The sequence below is a fragment of the Ovis aries genome, chromosome 22, assembly GCF_016772045.2.
Source record: "Ovis aries strain OAR_USU_Benz2616 breed Rambouillet chromosome 22, ARS-UI_Ramb_v3.0, whole genome shotgun sequence".
Classification (NCBI taxonomy): Eukaryota; Metazoa; Chordata; class Mammalia; order Artiodactyla; family Bovidae; genus Ovis; species Ovis aries.
In genome coordinates, this window is record NC_056075.1 from 8700337 (window position 1) to 8721222 (window position 20886).

General features: G+C 42.3%; 1 protein-coding gene across 42 annotated transcripts in view; it reads right to left on the reverse strand.

The window, feature by feature from the left end:
• Positions 1-20886, reverse strand: part of SGMS1 (sphingomyelin synthase 1) — a 335256-nt gene that overhangs the window by 227685 nt on the left and 86685 nt on the right. For 31 of the 42 annotated variants that reach the window (XM_060404923.1, XM_042238541.1, XM_060404917.1 and 28 more), the window contains one exon: positions 9276-9364. The exons of 2 other annotated variants lie outside the window; for them this stretch is intronic. The gene's annotated coding sequence lies outside the window, so the exon portion shown is untranslated. Of the gene's footprint in view, positions 1-3105; positions 3205-9275; positions 9365-20886 lie in introns of all 42 variants that reach the window. 9 more of the 42 variants (XM_060404919.1, XM_060404909.1, XM_060404893.1 and 6 more) reach the window with 1 other exon arrangement.

Consider the following 20886-nt stretch of genomic DNA (forward strand, 5'->3'; position numbering starts at 1 on the left):
ATTCCTACCCCTTTCTTTTGTGTGCAGTTCTATAGTATTTCATCACATGTATAGATTCATATAAGCTCTACTATAATCAGAATATACATCTGTTCCATTAAGCACATTCTATTTTGAAAAGACATTTTTGGTTCTGTAAACATCATCTGCTGGAAGGGACTTCAGTAAATGAGGACTTTCTTCTGCCCTTTTTTCTTAACCAAATTAGAACTCTGTCATCCAAAATTTAAAAGAAAAAAGAAACAGACTCACAGATATAGAGAACAAACTAGTGGTCACCAGTGGGAAGAGTGAAGAGGGGGAAAGCGCAAGATATGTAGGGGATTAAGAGGTACAAGGTCTAAGGTATAAAATAAGCTACAAGGATACACTGCACAACAAAGGGAATATAGCCACTGATTTTATAAGAACTATAAATGGAGTACAACCTTTAAAACTGTGAATCACTATGTTGTATACCTGTGTATATCAACCACACTTCAACTTGGAAAAATGGAAAAAAAAAAAAGTCAATTATCTATTCTCAGGCTTCACTGTGCAAACCCCACCGCTGACTTTTCTGTTCACTTTCCAGGCTGGGTGTCTGCTCTGTTCATTCTTTCCAAGCCCAGTGGAGGCAATATGGACATAGGGTTGAAAAGGAAACCAACAGATCTCATGTCTAAAAGAACTTAAAAGTGGAGAGATACTTACATACACACAGTTACAAACTGGGCAAGTACTATCCATGAATGAGAAGTAAAATATGATCTGGATTGGACTGGGAGGTCTTTGCACTCTACGCTCATCCTGAAACTCAGTATTTATGAGACCTTCCCACAGAAACACAGCATCTAAGTATCAGGGCCATTAAACAGTGAGTACATAACCAACAAATTCTTAAAGCGGAAGAATATAAGGACGTCCTCCAGCACTGGGAAACTGTACCAAGGTCCATTCACCTTCTTAGGTCAAAGCCTACCCATGTTGTTACTTTAGGGATAGCTGCAGCCTCCCAAATTGCTTTCCCACCCTCTGCCGCAGTGAGCCAAATCCACCACGAGAGATCCTTTCATTACAGCGGTGTCCCCCTGCTCTAGGCTAGTCACGGTGGAATCCCATTGGGAAGAGGGTGAGTCCGCTTCTGGCTGATGGCTGCTATGACCCTCTTCTCCTGTCTCGGGGGCCATACTTACACACCTTTCGGGACCAAGTTGCTCCCTCTCCCCTTGTGTCCTCACTATAGCTGGCCCATGTTTTTACTAGAAGTCATCTCTCACCATTTGCTCCCACATTTCTGTCCCCTTCTCCACCAACAGCACAAAGGGTCTCAGTCATCTCTGTATCTCCTGGCATCTGCACACAGCTGCTGTGTACACAGGAGGTGGTCCATACATGCTTTCTGAATATTCAAGGCACGTCTATCAGATCATACTGTGTGAAGTGTGGCTTTGAGGGAACAAATGAGTCTGAATGTGGAAGACACCACTGGAGGCATCGGACAGTTGACCCATTTCAAGAGTCGTACAACAGGGGAGCTACGTGTAACAGAAGCGTGCTTGGACAGCTGACAGAGGGCAGGACGGGACGAGGGAGACGTGTGAGGGAGGGAGACATAAGACACACCTGCGCCTGATGAAGCTCAGGACCAGCCCAGCCGTGACACCTGCAGGAAAATGGCAGCTCGACTGTGGTGGAGAGGAGGAAGACAGAGGGCAGGCTCAGTCCCCACCGCTTCATTTCTTTCTTTTTTAAAAAACATTTTATTTGTTTGGCTACATCAGGTCTTATCTGCGGCACACGGGACATTTACTGCAACACACGGGCTCTGTAGTTGTGGTGTGGGGGCCTAATTGTCCCATGGCACGTGGGATCTTAGCTCCCCGACCAGGGATCGGACCCGTGTCTCCTGCATCAGAAGGCAGATTCTTAACCACTGGACCACCAGAGAAGTCCCTCCAGGACTTCGTTTCTGAGGGCATTTGCCGTGGGCTGGGCTAGGGGAGGCCAGGAGTTCAAAAAGGAGCAAGTGCGTGCAACAGCTGCTGTGGGAGTCAGCCCGGAAATCAGTCAGAAATGAGAGTGAAAGGAAAAAAATCCCCAAAAGCAGCTAGTTTGTAGTACGTGCTTTTCCGCCTCTTTCTAATCTTTTCCTTAAAGTCACATGTGGCTTCCAAAACACCCTGGGGCCCTCTGTGAAAGAGGCAACAGAGTGTGTTTGAAGGCCTGGGAGGGCTGGCTACAAGCCTGAAATGCCTCCTGGGCCCAGGCCTGCTAAAGAGCTGATGAAAAAAATACAATAAGGCACAGCTCTTGGCTACCGGAGCCTCTTGCTCAGAGAAATAGTTTACATTTAGTGATTAGCCAACGCAGGAACTGCCAAATCAAAACACTCATTGTTTTGCAATCTTAAAACAATTGTTTTGTTCTTATTTTAAAGCATCAGAAAAATATTCCAGCCCATGTTTTCAAAATTGCTAGCTGCTGCAATGAATGACCACATGGCTTTTAACTAAGACTTTTACTGAATCAGCACCCTAAACTCTGCCACCACGTGGATGTGACTGTAAACCCCCTAAAGAGGGCAGTGCACTAGGGGCAACCTCACTTTTGCCTCCTGAAACACCTAGCAAGTCTTTAGGGATGACCTGCTTGGAGAACCACCAGTGATGATCTGAAATGTATTCAGAAACTGACATAGGGACAACCCTTCCTATCAGTTTCACTTACACTTTTTCTGTTATGCTCATATATGTGTAATAAGTGCTACCATTATGATGCTAGTTGCTAAAAACGTTGAGTACCCAAGATCCAGGGTGCTTAGTACCAGGAGTTTGTGGTACCTCAAGTTGGAGTCACAAAACAATTGCTTCCACCCTCTCTATTTTAACTAAGGTTTCAATCCAATTCCTGCTAACACAGTACACCACAGGGTAGAGCAGAAACTGACAATCACAAGGTGGTTTTCAGAGGCTACTGGGGAAAAGAGCCAAGCGAGTAAAACCGCCCTGACCAGCTCCAGTTCACAACTGTCACCAGACTCTGCAGTGACCCTCTGGCCCCAGAGTACTGTCAACTGAAAAAAACGCACAGCCTAAAAGTGGAGAGTTATGTTTGTTCACAGACCTTACTAAGGACTATAGCCAGGGACTGCTGTCTTGCAGATAGCTTTGAAAAACTCTTTCCAAGAGATAAGGGAGGAGCCAGGAGATACAGGAATTTTTCCTGCAGGGAAAAAAAAATAGTTAAACATCAAAAGATTGCTCTTAATCAAAAAATCCAGATATCTCAGGCTAGTTTATGTATGCGGAAGATGCAAGAGTCTGGGTTCCTTTGATAAGCATCTTAGCTATCCAGTTTGGGGCCAGTTTTGGGTTTTTCTCCATCCTGAATTCCCCTCACGGTGCACCATCCAGGTGGCTGAAGTGGCTGATGGCCTGATGGTTAGCAGCCTGTTTTTCTCCATCCTGAGCTCCCCTCACGGTGCAAGGTCTGGGTGGCTGCTGCAGTGGTTGATGACTTTATGGCCACAACAGTCCTTTCTAAATCCTTTACTAAAACAACAGGCAGCATTTTGGGGTTGTTGTTTTTTTTTTTTTTTTGTCCACAGTACCCACCAGTCAGTACACATTTTCCCCAAGGAAACATCAGGTACACATTTTCCCCAAGTGCCTGAGCCTCTAAATTCTGCTGCTTCTCCTCCCCCACCCCCATCCCAAATCAAAACTTGTTTCTAATCAGCTCAGTCAGGAAATAGACAGTCAACCCTGTGAAACATACAAAGGATTCTCCCACTCCAGAGGTTGAACTAACCATATTCGGGATGTTAAAATATCTTCCAAGTCCTTATTCACCCAAAAGCTATTATAATAATCAATTTAAAGATGAGGATAGTACTAAAAATACATTAAACACATATCATCAATTAATGAGATCAGTATTAAGCTTTATATTAAGCTCAAAATCATGCCACTTAACTCCAAACTGTTTTTACTGTATTTACATACCTTTTTTTTTTTTAACTATAGGCTATTTTGCACAAATATTCCTAACTGCTCTTTCACATCAGAAACTGGAACTGGGTTACTCTTCAGCAAAAGAATACTGACAGGGAGAAGCAGGAACTATCTACAAAATGACCAAGAGGGAATGCTACTCCCCTTGTAGTTTCAAACCCTTTATGGACAACTATGAATCAAAGCTAGGCTGAAGTTCAATTTCAACTATAATCCTACCCAAGGAAAGGAAGTGCATTGTTAAATTCAAAAGACCCAAACAAGGCATCAAATGCTGTCTGTGAGCACCAAACAAAAGATGTTTCATATAATCAATCTACAAATGCTAAAAATGCAATTCTATGCAGTTATGACTCCACCTACATACCATTGTGTTCCATCCTAGGTATTTCTAAAGGATGTGGTCTAAGCAGAATGCCCATTTTTCCTAGCTAATATGAGGACAAGGAGAAAGGAAACCAACATTTTGGCAACTGTCTACCTACCATGGGTATCAAACTTTGATATATAATAATCAGTGCCCTTTAATGTCCTTTTGTAAACCCTCACTTTTAAAAGCTGGCACCTAGAATAAGAACTGAAATTCTCAGACTCTTGGCAGCTAGGTATAGCTGTGTGGCTATATTCTAGCCCAGATGTTCTCAAAGTAGGGTACTTCCTAAGAGGCCTATGTTATAGGTAATGCATGAGGCCAAAATTATTTTTATAATAATATTAAGATGGTATTTGCCTTTTCAATGCTCTTTCTCTGTGAGAATATTCAGGGGAGTTTTTCAGAGGTTACATGACATGTGATACCACAACAAATTGAATGCAGAGGCTGATTTGAGAATCCAGGTACTTTCTATTAAGCCAGACATTAAAAGAGATTTATAAAAATGTATACCAATGGTAGCTGTCTCACTAACAATTGAAAACTAGCTATTCCACCCCAAAAAAGTAATTGATGCTAACCTATAAGAGTTTATTATGTCTAAATAAAATTTTTAAATTTGTCACTTTTAATTTTTAACAGAAAATACTTGCATTAGATTCCTATTGCTGCTATAACAAATGACTATAAATGGGTAGCTTAAAATGACATAAATTATAGTTCTGGATGTCAGAAGTCTACAAATAGGCCTTCCAGGGCTAAAATGGAGGTGTTGGCAGGGCTGAGCTCCTGCTGAACCCAGAGGAGAATGTGTCCCTTGTCTCTTCCAGTTTCTGGAGGCCACCTGCACAGTGCCTTCCCCCTATAAGGACTTTTGACTACATCAAGCTCTCCTGATTAATCCAGGATAATCTCTGCACTGCGAGATCCTTAATGTAATCACATTGGCGGTCTCTTTTGCCAGGTAAAGTAACATATGCATCAGTTCTGGGGATTAGGAAGTAGACGTCTTTGGGGGGCTATTTCTCTGCCTGCCGCAAATGCTAGCTATAACTCTTACAAGCAAAGCCTTTTGGGGCCCTCCATCATTTTTAAAGAGTATAAAGGGGCCTTAAATATGAATAACCTCAGATATGCAGATGACACCACCCTTATGGCAGAAAGTGAAGAAGAACTAAAGAGCCTCTTAATGAAAGTTAAAGAGGAGAGTGAAAAAGTTGGCTTAAAACTCAACATTCAGAAAACTAAGATCGTGGCATCCAGTCCTATCATTTCATGGCAGATAGATGGGGAAACAGTGGCTGACTTTATTTTTCTGGGCTCCAAAATCACCACAGATGGTGATTGTAGCAATGAAATTAAAAGACACTTACTCCTTGGAAGAAAAGTTATGACCAACCTAGACAGCATATTGAAAAGCAGAGACGTTACTTTGCCAACAAAGGTCCGTCTAGTCAAGGCTATGGTTTTTCTAGTAGTCATATACGGATGTAAGAGTTGGACTATAAAGAAAGCTGAGCACCGAAGAACTGACGCTTTTGAACTGTGGTGTTGGAGAAGACTCTTGAGAATCCCTTGGACTGCAAGGAGATCCAATCAGTCCATCCTAAAGGAGATCAGTCCTAGGTGTTCATTGGAAGGACTGATGTTGAAGCTGAAACTCCAATACTTTGGCCACCTAATGTGAAGAGCTGACTCATTGGGAAAGATCCTGATGATGGGAAAGGAGGAGAAGGGGACGACAGAGAATGAGATGGTTGGATGGCATCATCGACTCGATGGACATGGGTTTGGGTAGACTCCAGGAGTTGGTGACAGACCCGGAGGCCTGGCGTGCTGCAGTTCATGAGGTCGCAAAGAATCGGACACTACTGAGCGACTGAACTGTACTGAACTGTAAACCAAAACATTTGAGAACAATTGCTCCAGCACATGAATAGATGAGGTGGGAAAATGAAAACAGAAAAGCTAAGTGATTAACCAAAGTCATACAGACTTCAAGTAGACATTCAACTTGAAGCCAGGTCATCTGGCTACTGAGGAACCTAACGTGGCTCCCTCTAAATCATGCTTCCCACCCCAAACACCTGGCCTGTGACAAAGGCAAACAGAAATTATTTTGTGAGCATGTTTGAAGGCATCAGACAAAGGGCGCAATAACAAGTATTCAGATGCGAATCTGGTGAGGAGCAAGGAGGGCAGGTTGGAGAAGAAAGTGTTTAAAACAATTCTACTTTTCAGAACCTTCTTTAGAAATATACAAATTTATGATGTCATGTGAGAAAGGAGGAAAATGTTACAAATGGCCAAGTATTCCAGGATTGAGTCAGAAAGCAGTGAGGAACTGTTCTTGGTCTGGAAAGCACGATCAGGACCAAAGTCTGGGAGATGTACAGTGGGTGTGAAGCAAAGCACAGCTCTGGGTCACACAATGGGGCCTGGTGAGCAAACTCAGGTTTATGGTCACTCATCCTGACAATGCCTGTCAAGCCCTAGTTTTGATGCCCTCATTAAAATGACACCTGAAAGACCACGTTCTGGAGCTCTCTCTCTGCACCATTTTGATACAACTGGAGTCACAATTTTGCAGAAGGAAAGAAACTGCATTCAGAGGAACTGTATTAAAATCATGCTAATGACTCAAATCACAGTCTTCCAGGGGATACATTTATAGTTAAAAGAGGAGAACTGGGTGGCTCAAAGGGCCAGCTGCTGATCTATCAAATGAACTGGCCAGTCCAGGCCAACAGAACTGGGGGAAGTGGTAATCAGACCCTTTTCAGATCCAAGCAGTTTGTGCTTGTGAATGATGGCTCCCCAGCCCAAAGCCTGGGCAGGACCTCCTCGGGGACCCACTGGCCATTCCTGGTAAACTTCTCCACTTCTTCTTCATCTCTTTCCTAGTTCTCCAGGCAAAGTTCCTGGAGTGTTCGGCCAACCAAACCAAAATGGCAGTAGCACGTGAACCGACAGCCAACAATAACCCAGCAAATAAGAACACAGACTAAGTGACCACTCACTAGAATTTGCTCTCCACGGGAGGAAAAGACATCTATAAATAAAAGATATTTATATTTTCCAAGTGAAGGTATGGGTCCAATAAGAGGCAGCCCCTCGGAGAATCTCTCATCACAGAGCTCAGCATTCCCTGTGGATGTTTTCTGTGCCTACCTTCTCCATGATAACACTAGCATTAAAAATCCAATTTATAACCTGCAAAGCACAAAGATTCTGCAGAGTAGAAACCTGTCTAACATGTCACTGTCGACACAAAATCCTAATGCACACACTCCCGTCAAATCTGTGTGGTCTCTGAAAAGGTATGATTGCCTACAGATGATGTTTCTGTTGCAGAATGAATTAAAAAACTATTAAATCAGCACTCTCAGTTGACATCTATTTTGAAATAATATTTTCTCCCCCATGTGACGAAGGACAAGGCAACTTAACATTTTAGAGACCAAAATCTTCAAACTACTTTCTATGTCCATTAAGAGGATGCAGGATATAAGTCTACAGAAGTCTACAGAGATGGTGCCTCTAATTCACAGCAGTAAATATCTATTTCCTGTACTCCACATGTGGAAGAAGGGCATCTTCAGTCAGAGATCCACATATCTAGGATTCTGGGTACAAAGAAAAGGGATACTTTAGCAGAAAATAGACTCTGTTCTTGGGAGTTATTCTAAAAGTAGCGATTCCACCTTCCAAGGGAGTAAATATTCAACAGAGGAACTAGATAAAGAACCCAAGTAAACATGTAAAGATATAATATGTGAGAACACAAATCAACAAAAACCTCAATCAAAAAGAATGAAGATGAGCAATGAAACCACAACACAATTGAAAGTGAGGCTGCTGGACTATTTTCAAAAAACAAAACCAAAAAAAAAAAGAAACAAGACTTCAAGACTGAAAAATTTCTCTACATTAAAGTCATAAACTCTGCTCTCCAAAGGACACTTAAAAAAACAACTGCTCAATCTCACCATTCATTAGAAAGCGTAAATTGAGACCACAATGATATACTATTTTGTACTCATTAGAATGGCAACAAAATACCAAATGTTGGAAGGAAATGGAGCAACAGATAGATAAACTATGATAGATTTTTGGAGTAGAATTTTATTTAACAATAAAAATTCATTTACTACTACTGCATGCAACAAGTGAATCTTAAAAGTACAACTGAGTGAAAAAAATGAAGCTGCAGAATATCACATGCAATATACTATTCTTATCAAGATTAAAAACGAGGCGATTTTTGTTTGGATCTATATATGGACATAGTAACATTATGCGCCAGAATGGAAGTCAACTACCCCTACAAAGAACACTGTTTAGTTCAACTGACTTTTACTTTTGGTAGACAGACTTTCTCTGAAAAGAAGTGAAGAAGTTTCCACATTTAGTTCTAGGGCAAATTCTTAATCTCACGTCTGAGAAGCGCTGGCCTAGACTCTTCAACGCCAGAGAAGGAGCAGGCCTGGTACATGTAATCTTCCTGGATAAGGAGCTGCAACCCAAGGCAATTCTGATTAGAGGAGGTGACTGCCCCAGGCCTCCCGGAAGCTTTCTGATCTGGCAAGGCCCTTTTCTGTCACTTGCAGTGACTCAGAGAGACAGTGTTTCCGGTGCCCTTTGTTTTACATGTTTCTCCAACCCTGAGCCATGTTGCCTTTCGCCTCCAATGAGTAAAGTGGCCTCTTCAAACCCTTCTCCTTCCTCCTGCAAACCACCCTGGCCTTTCCTTGGCTGATTTTGATCTGGGGCTGAAGACCGGAAAGATCCTTCCATCCATCAGAGCCTCACAGACCATTGCAGAACTAAGCAGGAGAGATTCTGAGGAACTTCAGATCCATGAGATGTTTGAGAACGGACGTTTGAAAACACTCAGTTTGACTTACCTGTCCTTTCATACGCTCTCTCCCACCTCCTACTTCACTGTCCTTGAAATTCAGAAATTACACCACTCCTTCTGCCACTGCAGCTTTGCCTAGAATAATAAAGGCAGGGAATTAGAAACGAGGCAATCAGAAGGAACAAAAAGGTCCAAGGGGAAAAGAAAAAAAAACCACTCTTGTATAGTCATTCTTGACATTTAAAAGGAAGAAAGGCCACCTGAATTAAGGAAAGTCTTTACCTTGGTCCAAGGCAATTTTCATATTTAACTAAACTATTAATAGTAATTTTATGTTTGTAGAAGAAACCATTATTATTTACAAAAAGGTTTCACATGCATTTTCTCATTGAAGTTGTAAGATATTGAGGCTAGGCAAATATTACTGTAAAAAGCAGTGGCTGAATATCCCAAGGTTAAGGAACTTTCCAGTGACCCTTCAGCCGGCAAGCATCAGAGTCAGAATTGGAATGCTCTATGACTCCTTAAAGATGGGCACAATAAAGAACAGAAATGATATGGCCTGGTGGCTCAGAGGTTAAAGCGTCTGCCTCCAATGCGGGAGACCTGCGTTCAATCCCTGTGTTGGGAAGATCCCCTGGAGAAGGGAAAGGCTACCCACTCTAGTTGGCCTGAAGAATTTCATGGACTGTATCGTCCATAGGGTCGCAAAGAGTCAGACACGACTGAGCAACTTTCACTTTCCTTTTCTTCTATTAACAAAAGCTTTCCATTTTGACTTGTCTGACATGTCCTCATGATTCAATTCACCTTATGCATTATCCGCCAGAAAATGACAGAGGTGATGCTTTCTTCTCCTGGTGTCAGAGCTGAAAGTATGTGAAGTCTATGTGCCCCTCCCTGGCAATATAAATTTCGATCACCGAGCCAAAGTGCTGTCCAGTTTCTCCCCAGAAAAATTATTTTTTTCCCTTATAATAAGTAACCTGTGGGGAGATGTTTTCAGACCATGCAAACATCTTGCCTTCATCAAATTTCCCCTTAGATTTAGCATTCATTGGTGACCCTTGCCTGGCCTGGACTTCACCACCATAGCTGCAACACGCTCAGGCAGCTGATGGCAGCTAAGTCACTGGCAGATCCTCTCGGTTCTGTCAGGTTTGGTTTTATACTTGGTTAAGATGGGTCTACGAGTTATGTCCTCAGTCCTAGTGCATGACCCTTAACCCCTAGGCGTGGTCTTTCTGGTGTCTCAAGGGAACGGTTAAGGTGCTCAATGAGGTCTCTCCACCCTGGCTAACCCAGAACTCTCCATTTCTCTCCACACTGTGTGACCCCTGCCTGGGCCGTTCTCTTTCCCACTCGGAGAGGCTGCTCTCTACTAGGTCTCAACCTGTATGGATACACATCTCAGCTTCTGCGTTCCCCTCTCATAGCTCCCTCCTCCCCAGCAGCCTGCCATACAAACTTCAGCCTCTTCAACAGCCCTGAATTCTGGAGACCACCAGGCTATCATATGCTTCCACTCCTGGTACTCAGACCAAGAAACGCACACAACAGGGAATGTGCTCCAGCAGTAAACTAGGGCAAATGTGGGTCTCACTTCATGGCACTCATCTCTCACAGATCAAAGTCCTGGCTGCCTATGTTCCTGGGACTGACAGTAACTGCCTCGTGTGTCATGAAGGTCTCTAGTTTACCAGAGAAGGGCAGGTCCAGCACCGGCTGCCTCTCAATTTCTCTAGATTCCTTCAGTGCTAAGTGATGTCTGAGAGGCACGAGGCTGCTCCATTGGGAAGAGTTAAGAATCAAACGCTTGGAGCATATAACAAATGCTCTTTATTTAAACACTTCAAAGAAACTCTCTAATAATCTGTTTCTTAGAAATGTACGTGTTTACCTTTATTGCAGCACTATGGCAAGAAAAACACTCTCTAGCAGTCAGGCAATTCTAAAAATATGCAATAAAATGACAGGAAAATGTCTCTACTGCTTCCAGAAAGCTGATACTCACTTCAGATAGCCAGCTGGCTATCACTCTGACATATATTTCCATAACTCTTCTTCTAAGTGGCACAATAAAACACTATAATCTAGCCAAGGAATCAAAAGTTAGTTGCTGTTCATTTTTCTTCCTGTTTACGTGCATGTACTTAGGGGTGGGGAGAAGACTCCTTTTCAGATAAATCATTTCCTGGCCTCCTTCCAATTCTATTCCTAACCACTGGTGAGAAAATAATCAGGAAAAAAATAGTCCAAAGGAAAACTTGCAGCCCTAGATACAAAACTAATCAAAAGGAAACTGGCAACAAGAATAATATTTTCATCTCACATACTGTGAGCAAAGAGGAGTTTGCCATTCAGGAAAATGGAGAATAGGCCTTTCCCGGTACAAGCCAGCAGAATTGTGCTGACAGCACGCGTGCACACACACATGCGCACACACAGACACACACACACATGTTTGCACACATGTACACACACACACAGCTTTCCATGCAGTGTGCCAGGCAGAATGTGGAATGACCTCTTTCTGCTTCTCGAGTATATGTTCTCCATACTGGATACGCACATTGTGTGTGTGTGAGCTCAGTCATGCCCAGCTCTTTATGACCCCATGGACTGCAGCCCACCAGGCTCCTCTGATCACGGAATTTTCCAGGCAAGAATACAGTAATGGGTTGCCATTTCCTTCTCCAGTGGATCTTTCCAACCAGTGTTTCAGTACTGTGTATCGCCTCACACAGGGGAGGTGTCTTCTCCTCACACAGGAGAGGCATCGTCACCTCGCAGACTTTGACTGTGAAGGAGGATATACTACCTCAGGTCATAATAAATATCAGCCAGGCTCAGAGTGACTAATGCTGGGCTCTTAATACTTCTGGGGAAAACTGAAAAGAACCAAAGGTAAATGAAATCCACAGGCATGAAACGTATGGAACTCAAAGAAAGAGTTTAACCTAGGAAAGAGAAAATGAAGACAACTCCACACTTAACTCATTTTAAGCACTACTGAGAGCCATGGACAGCATTTGTCCATTTCCAGCAAAGACATCATATAGAAAATAATTTTAAACTTAAGTACTAAAATTTAAGCTTCAGTATGAAGACTTTCCCCAAAGCCAGAATTTTCAACAAAGGAATATGTAGTTTGCACACCCATGACATGCTTGCTATATGATAAACACCAAATATCCAGGGCTCTCACACTTGTACTCACGTAGTACTGGTGTTTCTGACTCTGCCTCAGAGAAGCTGTAATAATAACAGATAATACAACTGTCTATAAGTGCCTTACTCTAGGCTAAAGGTCACACATCTCAGAGCTCAGATGACAGCTCTGTTGGTGATGTGGGCTTCACAGTTTCCCCTGATTCAAAGTCCTACCTCTTAACTACAGGGGTAAAAGGGAATGCTCCCCAAGTGGCTCAGTGGTAAAGGAGCCAGATGCCAGTGCAAGAGGCAGAGCTTCAATCCCTGGGTCAGGAAGGTCCCCTGGAGGAAGAAATGGCAACCCACTCCAGTATTCTTGTCTGAAAAATCCCATGGACAGAGGAGCCTGGCAGGCTACAGCCCATAAGGTCTCAAAGAGTCAGACACAACTAAGCGTGCACAACGCAATGCAACGTGAAACTTACTATCTGTAAAATGGGAGGGTACCTGCTTCACAAGGCTCTTGAAAGGCTGTGTAAGTTAATCATAAAATATTTACCCTGTGCCCACCCCACAGGGAGCACTTAATAACTATTTATGATTGACAAATAATTTTAACTTTTCTGGGTCAACTTCTAATTATTCAATCTTGAATCAGAAACTAAACAGAGACCTTATCTCAATGAGGCAAATACCACTTCAGGGTGAAAAAGAACTGGTCATGCATTCAACCATTCCACCCAGCCACATCCATCCATTTCATCAATAGACCTTTATGGAATGCCCACCACATGTAGAACACTGGGGCAGACCTTGTGCAGAATATGAAGACAAAAATGACATGGCCCAAGATATGCTCAAAGAACACCATCATCTTATTATCCACTGCAAACACTGCAGAATACTCACTATGTGCCAGGAACTGTTCTAAGCACCTCAAGTACTATGTACTCTGTGTGTGTGTGTGTGTGTGTGTGTGTGTGTGTGTGTGTTATCATTTAGTGGTTACATGTGTCTGACTCTTTTGCAACCCCATGGACTATACCCCACCAGGGTCCTCTGTCCATGGGATTTTGCTGGGAGCCAGCATGGGGAATCCCGCCCATGGTAAAGGTCATGAGGAAGGGGGCCTGGCAAAAGGCAAAGGCTGAGATCAGGCCTCAGGGGTACCCCTGGATTTTCCTGAGCATCTACCACCAAAACCAGAGTCTGCCTGCTTTATTGTACTGTGCTTTCCACTCTTCTGACATAACAGGGGGCTATCCCCGACCACCTTTCTCTGGAAAGAGTTAACTTAGAGCTCCAGTTAACAGTTTCCTGCATATAAAAGGAGTGTTTCAGCTCAAACCCCTCTGATGGCTCTCTAACTTGCCTGACAGTTAGAGACTTTTACAACTTGTGATTGTTTACAGCCCCTCAACTCCAAGAGGCACGCAGCTTAAAACATCTTAAAGATATAGAGCCTTTTCTAAAGAGCTAAGAATTATATTGGTGATGGGTTTTCATTGTTGAGTCAATGACTCCTGCCAGGCCTCCATATTCTTTATCTTTTAGGCACCTGGAGGATATTAACCAATGTAATTGGGATATAGAAAAAGGAATATAGTAGTTTTGATGTTAGCAATAGTAGACTTTTGAGTTAGTGAATTTTTTCTTTGTTATAAATCACTGTACTCCTCTTTCCTTGTTATAAATTGTTGTGTCCTTGCTATGTAAGAATGTAACCTTAATTAGTGCTTTCTGAGAGTGGCACCAGACTTTGGAAAGAACAACACTTTTAAGGCAAATAAGTTTTCTGGTTGATGGACCCTTATCAGAAAAGGGCCATAAAATGCTAATAGGCCTCCTGGCCAGAAGATGATGTAAATCACCTAAGACTTGTGTATACAGCTAGGTATGCAGAGAGAAAGCCTGGTCTCGATAAGAGTCAGGGCTGCTGACGCTGCGTAACTTTGTATTATCCATTGATCTCTATGTACAACCAAAAGTATAAAAAGCTTTCCCAGACAATAAAGGTTGGACCAGTCACTGGAAAGACTGGTTTCCCCTGTGTGGTCTTTTCTCCTTCTCTTCTTTTCTGGCTGAATTCCCATCTGGAGCGTGGAGGCTCACCATGTCTACTTATTTGCCCTGGCTTCTAAGACCCACGTGAGAGGGAGCCCAAGGTGGGGCACCCTCCACTATTCAAGCAGGCGCCAGTGGCCTATGTAGGTGGTGCAAGTTTCTTGTCTTGAGACTTTATTAGCTTTCCACATAAACCAAGTTATTCAGCATCTTTTCTCCACTAATTTTCCTACTACACCATTCTTTCCTAATCTCTCTTTTCTAATTAAATAGTCCTTTCTAAGACGCCGACTCCGTCCCCTCTTTGAATTCCCTGGATCCACTGGGGCTGGTCCCCGGCAGGATTTCCCAGAGCAGAATACTGGAGTAGGTTGACAGTTCCTTCTCCAGGGGATCTTCCCAACCCAGAGACTGAACCTGCATCCCCTGTTTGGCAGGTGGATTCTTTATCACTGAGCCAGCCACCTGGGAAGCCCGTGTGTGTGTGTATACTCTATTAATCCTCACAACAACTCTTTAAATACTATTTATTATCTTCAATTTATGGATGAGAATCTGAGACACAGAAATAAGTAACTTGCTCTAGCTGACATGCTTATAACTGGCAGAGCTCGGATTTAATTCCAGGCTGTCCAATTTCAGAGCCTTGGGCTCTTAACCACTAGCTATACTGCCTCCTCCAAGGCCACTAAGAACTAGAGAGAGGATGGACTACAGGAAGGGCCCAGCAGGAACACAAGTAAAGTGCAGTGCTCATGAGTGAGCTGCGCTAGCTCTACGCCTAACACCGAGCATGAGTCCTTTTAACTATGGAATGACACGGTCAGGCACATGATTCCAACCCAGACTGAAAGCCAGGCACAAAGCACTGACGTCTGCCACTCTGAGGGACCCACTTCTCAGTGATTTAACACGTTCTAAAGGGAAAGAGGAGCGCTCAGAACCCTCCAATCTGGCCTTGAACAAGTCACTTGACCTTTCTGTGCGCTTCAGCATCTTCACTATAAGCAGTAAATGATATAACTTATATAGAGGACTTCATTCTCGTACTTAGTACTGAGGACTGCACAAGTAAAATAATAATATTCATTAATTAAATAATTGCAGATTTGCTTCAACACTGTCCTAAGCCATACGGGAAAATCTCAACAGCTAGATAACATCAGTTTATAAATCAAGAAGAATTCGATCTATGGTACCTGAAATACACTGTGGATTCATTATTAATAAATATGAACTACTGTAACTTAAAAATACTATAAACCCGTGTTTCTAAATGCTAGGGAATAAGAAAAGTCTTCCATGTTAAGAGATAAGAGAGGCTGGTGTGTACTAAGGGCAGACTCTGTTCTTAGTCACTTCACAGATGTTACTCAGTCTTCAAAACCACTCAGAGGTTCATCAAATGATCCCAATTTTTTATTTTTTCATTTATCTTTTTATTGAAGGGTAACTGCTTTACAGAATTTTGGTGTTTTCTGTCAAACCTCAACATGGATCAGCCATAGGTATACATATATCCCCCTCTTTGAACCTTCCTCCCATTGCCCTCCCCATCTCACCCCTCTAGGTTGATACAGAGCCCCTGTTTTGAGTTTCCTGAGCCATACAGCAAATTCCCGTTGGCTATCTATCTTACATATGGTAATGTAAGTTTCCATGTTACTCTTCCCATACATCTCACCCTCTCCTCCCCTCTCCCCATGTCCATAAGTCTATTCTCTATGTCTGTCTCTCCACTGTTTCCCTGTAAATAAATTCTTCAGTACAAATCATCCCAATTTTACAGGTGAGGATTCTGAGCCTCTTGCTGGTTAATGATGGGCTCCACAATAAGCAGTGGAGACTGCTGCTAAAAATTGAAGAAGACTTACCAGTGAGGCAACCAGGTTGGCAATTTCAAAATCAGGCAGTCCCTCCACTGAGCATTTCTTTGGCACCCCCCGGAATTTTAAACATTCCATGCAAACAAGCTCCCATCCCCAAGATGTGTTCTGTGCTTTAAGGAAGACTTCCAAGTCACTGCAAAGTCAGGATATGTCTCCCATTAAAGTGACAGACTACCACGGATCTCATCCTATCACCCAATTTAGTCATTATGGCCCTCGGGAACAAGATCGGTGAGAGGATTTACAAATTGCTAGGACTTCCCTGGTAGCTTAGCTGGTAAAGCATCCCCCTGCAACGCAGGAGACCCTGGTTCAATTCCTGGGTTGGGAAGATTCCCTGGAGAGGGGATAGACTACCCACTCCAGTATTCTTGGACTTCCCTAGTGGCTCAGTGGGTAAAGAATCTGCCTGCAATGTGGGAGATCTTCCCTGGGTTGGGAAGATCCCCTGGAGAAGGGAAAGGCTACCCACTTCAGTACTCTGGCCTGGAGAATTCCATGGACTGTATAGTCCATGGGGTTACAAAGAGCCAGATATGACTGAGTGATTTTCACTTACACTTCACAGCTCTCCCAAAGCGACTAGATTTCCACCCAAGAACAAACTGGGTTCTAGAGCAGGGATGCTGTGAAAATGAACATTGACAGTGCCGCGCCAAGTATGTGTTTGGGGTAAGGATACAGAAGGAAAGGTGAGGTGAAATATCCTTTTCTCATTTTGTCTACGGCAGAGGATCCTTATCACAAACAGTCAAATCAGTGACTCGCAAACTTATTTGTGGTTCTCCACGTGTCAACTCGTCCACAACAACAACAAAAACAGAACTGAAGGCAGCAGGGAAGTTCACTGTATGTATTCTAAGACTTGAGTCTGCTTCTAAAACTTCCAGTATATGAATTCCATCTTTGACCACAGAGTTCACATTTTGGTCACCGCTGTATCCTCAGCACAATACATGGAAGGGTAGACCACAGGACTCCAATAAATAAGGGTGATGTTCACACCCAGAAAAATATAAAACTGTAGGGGAGGAAATTCCTTGGCGGTCCAGTGGTTAGGACTCCAAACTTCCACTGCTGAGGGACCAGATTCAATTCAGAGTCAGGGAACAAAGAACCCACAAACCACTCCAAGGCCACCAAAAAAAAAAAAAAATGTAGGGGAGAATCGGTGAGAAGGGCTGCCCAGGAAGGATCACTCAGCCCGTTCAAGCAGGCCTCAGCGCCAAAATGCTGCTTGCAACTGAATACTTCTAAGAAAGGTGGGATTGGGACTTCCCTGGTGATCCAGTAGTTAAGACTTCACCTTCCAGTGTGCGGTGAGGGTTCAATTCCTGATTTGGGAGCAAAGACCCCATATACCTCATGCCCAAAAAGCCAAAACATAAACAACCTTGTAACAGATTTAATAAAGACTTAAAAAATGGTCCACATCAAAAAAAATTTTTAATTAAAAAAAATAAAGAAATAGGGGGTTTCAGGAAAGTAGATATTATGATTTTTTTTTTTTTTTGGAAGGAACACACTGGGGGCAAAAAAAATGCCTCCCAACTCCTCTTGACTATTCAAAATATTTACCAATATTTTGAGATACTTACTGACCTAAAATGTGCCTTCTAACCTGCTATTTCAGAAACATGAATCATATACGTTAAAAATTTATAGTTAGAACTGTGCTTGGTCACAGTCGACACAATGAAGAACAAGGCTGGGCCAACTAGATTTTAATAGAGACACAGACTGTAAACAAATAATTACAATACCATATAATTAGAGCTTTTGGCAAAGGGAGCTCAGTGCGGAAGGGTGCAGAGGAAGGCATGACTAAGCCCGCTGAGCGTTTCAGTCCCACATATGAGGAAGGATCTTTCTTTTCCCAAAGTCCTTCGCAATTTCCGTGTCCAATTCTCATTTTCCTTTAAAGCAAAAGAGCAGCACAGTGTGTTTACATACTAAGTACTTTAAATAGGCACCATGCTCTTCAAACATCATCACATCCCCAGGAAAGACTGCACATTCATATATGCTGGTTTAATACGAAGTTTCTCAATTAATGGTCAGCCATACCATAATACTGGTTGCAAATAAATACAGGTTGCTAAAATATATACACAATTGAGTCCTTATAAAAGCTGTATCAGAATTTTCTGGCCCTATTGTTTCCTCCCAAATTACGAGCTTTCTTATTTATACCCAATTAAAACTGTATGTAATTTTCTGTCCAAAAATCTTAAAGATACAAGCCAAATGATTTCTTTATCTAAAATCATCACCTCATCGTTAGCAGTTCATTTTATTGAATTATTGACATGCTACCCATCTGCAAGAAAGATTTGGGACGACATTCAATAAAAGATACATATGTACTTGGAAGTCACAGATATAAAGTAATGAAGTGGAAAAAGAAGTTGGTTTTCCACTTACAAGATAATGTTGCTGGTGTTCTTGAACAGTAAAATTTCTACAGTCCTAATAGCCAGAGCAAAAGGGGAAATGCGGCAGGCCACAAAATTCTGATCAAAGGAAGATTAGAAAAGGGCCTTTCCCCTTAGGTGCTGAGAAACAGAATCTTTTTTTTTTTTTTTTAAACAATGGCTTATCTAATACATGAAGAAGCAGTGTTACATGGTTCCTTATATTTTTACTATGAGTCTCATATTAAAGTGTACTTCAAAGAAGGTACTCAGGGAGGCATTGATAATATCAAAATAAATACCTTTTCTTTCTATCAAGTTTAAAAGTACTAAATGTCGGTGTTCATGCTAAGTCACTTCAGTCATGTCTGACTCTTTGCAACCCCGTGGACTATAGCCTGCCAGGCTCCTCTGTCCATGGAATTCTCCAGGCATGAATACTGGAGTGGGTTGCCATGCCCTCTTCCAGGGGATCTTCCCTACTCAGGGATCAAGCCCACGTCTCTTACGTCCGCTGCACTGGAAGGCAGGTTCTTTACCACTAGCGCCACCAAAGTACTAAAGAAGATGACTGAGAACACCTTGTGCAGGAAGGTGCCACAGAGAAGCTGGTCCCCGAAACAAGACCTTCTAGGAAAGACCAATACCCAAAATGCTTTCCAATGCAGCAGCACCAAAAAAACCAAACAAGAAACATGCTATGAAGATAAAGTGAAATGAATACTTTCTCTCATACAAGAAAGCATTTGGCATCAGGTACCAAGGGCCTTAAAAATCTCATATCATTTGATGCAGTTCCAGTTTGAACCTATCTTAAGAAAATAATTAGAAATGAATATAAACTTTTATACATCAATGTCTATCCCTGTTTTCACTACTAAAATTCAAACATTTCTAATTGATCATCAGGAAAATGGCTTAAGAAATTGTGAAATAGCCACAAAACAGAATACTATGCAGACTTTAAAAACTATAATCATGCAGAAATGCCTAAGATATTATATTAAATGAGGAAAACAGGATACAAATATATCCTTATAAGATAACATACAAATATGTATACACAGAAAAGGAATAGGCAAAATATACCATGTAAATTGACAAAATAATGTTTTTGTGCCTTCCTTCTTTGCTTATCATAGCAATTAGAACAGTTTCCAGCTCATGGTAGGCATGCAGACATAGCTGAATGAACCATTTTCGCCATTAAAGACAACACATCCCATTTCTTAAAGTGTCCACTCTTTTTATTTGTGCCCTGGCTATTCATAAGAAATATGTCAAACATTTGTTAGGAAGAGGTGCCTGGGGACTTCCCTGGTGGTCGAGGGGTTAAGATTCCATGTTTCCACTGAAGAGGGCACGAGTTCTATTCCTCATTGGGGAACTAAGATCCCACATGCGTACACTGTGGCTAAAAAAAAAAAAAAAAAAAAAAAGGAGGTTCTGGTTTGGAACACCGCAGTGAAAACATCACTTTAGGGAGGGGGAGGTTTTGTCCCATCTGTCACTTGGCAGGAATGATATTCATGCTCCTTCAATCCCTTTACCAACGTGAGTGTGACTCAAGAGTTAGGTTCTGGGAATTTAGTGTCCTTGTTATCTTTAATCTATACCCTGATGTTCTGCAAAAACCGACTCTCTAAAGTTCATTCCAGCTACAGAATTAAATGAGTCTACTACGCTTTAAGTATTCTCAGGAGCCAGAAAATAGAATCATACGGGTACCATTTATCTTGTTTTTCCACCTTTGTGACAGGAACCAAATCAATGTAGAATTATTAAAGAAAGGAAGAGGCTTTTAGATGTTTATTTTCTTATCTAAAATCGCCTTGTGTTCCACTTGGTTTTACTAGAGGTGCCAGTAACAAAGTTTTAATTAAAGGTTTATTTTTCAGGAATACTTTCCTTTTAATTCATTTCCCAGAGGGGTCTCATTTGATGAAAACAGGACAAATTATTTGCTCTTGCTGAACTCAGAAGAGTTGAACATTTTAATCCCCTGGGTCAAAACCCATTGTTGGCCCACTTCCTGTTACCTGTACCACAGGAGGACTTTACTGAGCTTTGAACCGTGAAGGTGGGGACTGCAGGGCAGGAGGAAGGGAGCCTGTGGTTCCATGATGAGCCTCAGAGG